Here is a 295-nt window from a genome sequence, read left to right on the forward strand (position 1 = left end):
GTGCTCCTACATTGAGCCACCCATCTCACTGTGCCCGACCACCTTCTAGGCTCTGAGCGCCACCCTGGGGGTGCCTCACGTCCAGATGACCCCCTTTGTGGAGCACACCTACAAGCCTGGAGGTAACACCGCCACCACCCAGAGTCTGGACTGGTTTTCAACCTGTCCCCTCTGGGAAACATAGGCCTAGTAGTCCTTGAGGGTACTTGACCCACTACAAGAACTTGGGGTGCTTCTCTCAGTCTGAAGCACAACTAGTGGTCTCCCTTAGCTGAACCAAGGGGACCCCAAGGCA

The sequence above is a fragment of the Gavialis gangeticus genome, unplaced genomic scaffold, assembly GCF_001723915.1.
Source record: "Gavialis gangeticus isolate Ggan-Ray unplaced genomic scaffold, GavGan_comp1, whole genome shotgun sequence".
Taxonomy (NCBI): domain Eukaryota; kingdom Metazoa; phylum Chordata; order Crocodylia; family Gavialidae; genus Gavialis; species Gavialis gangeticus.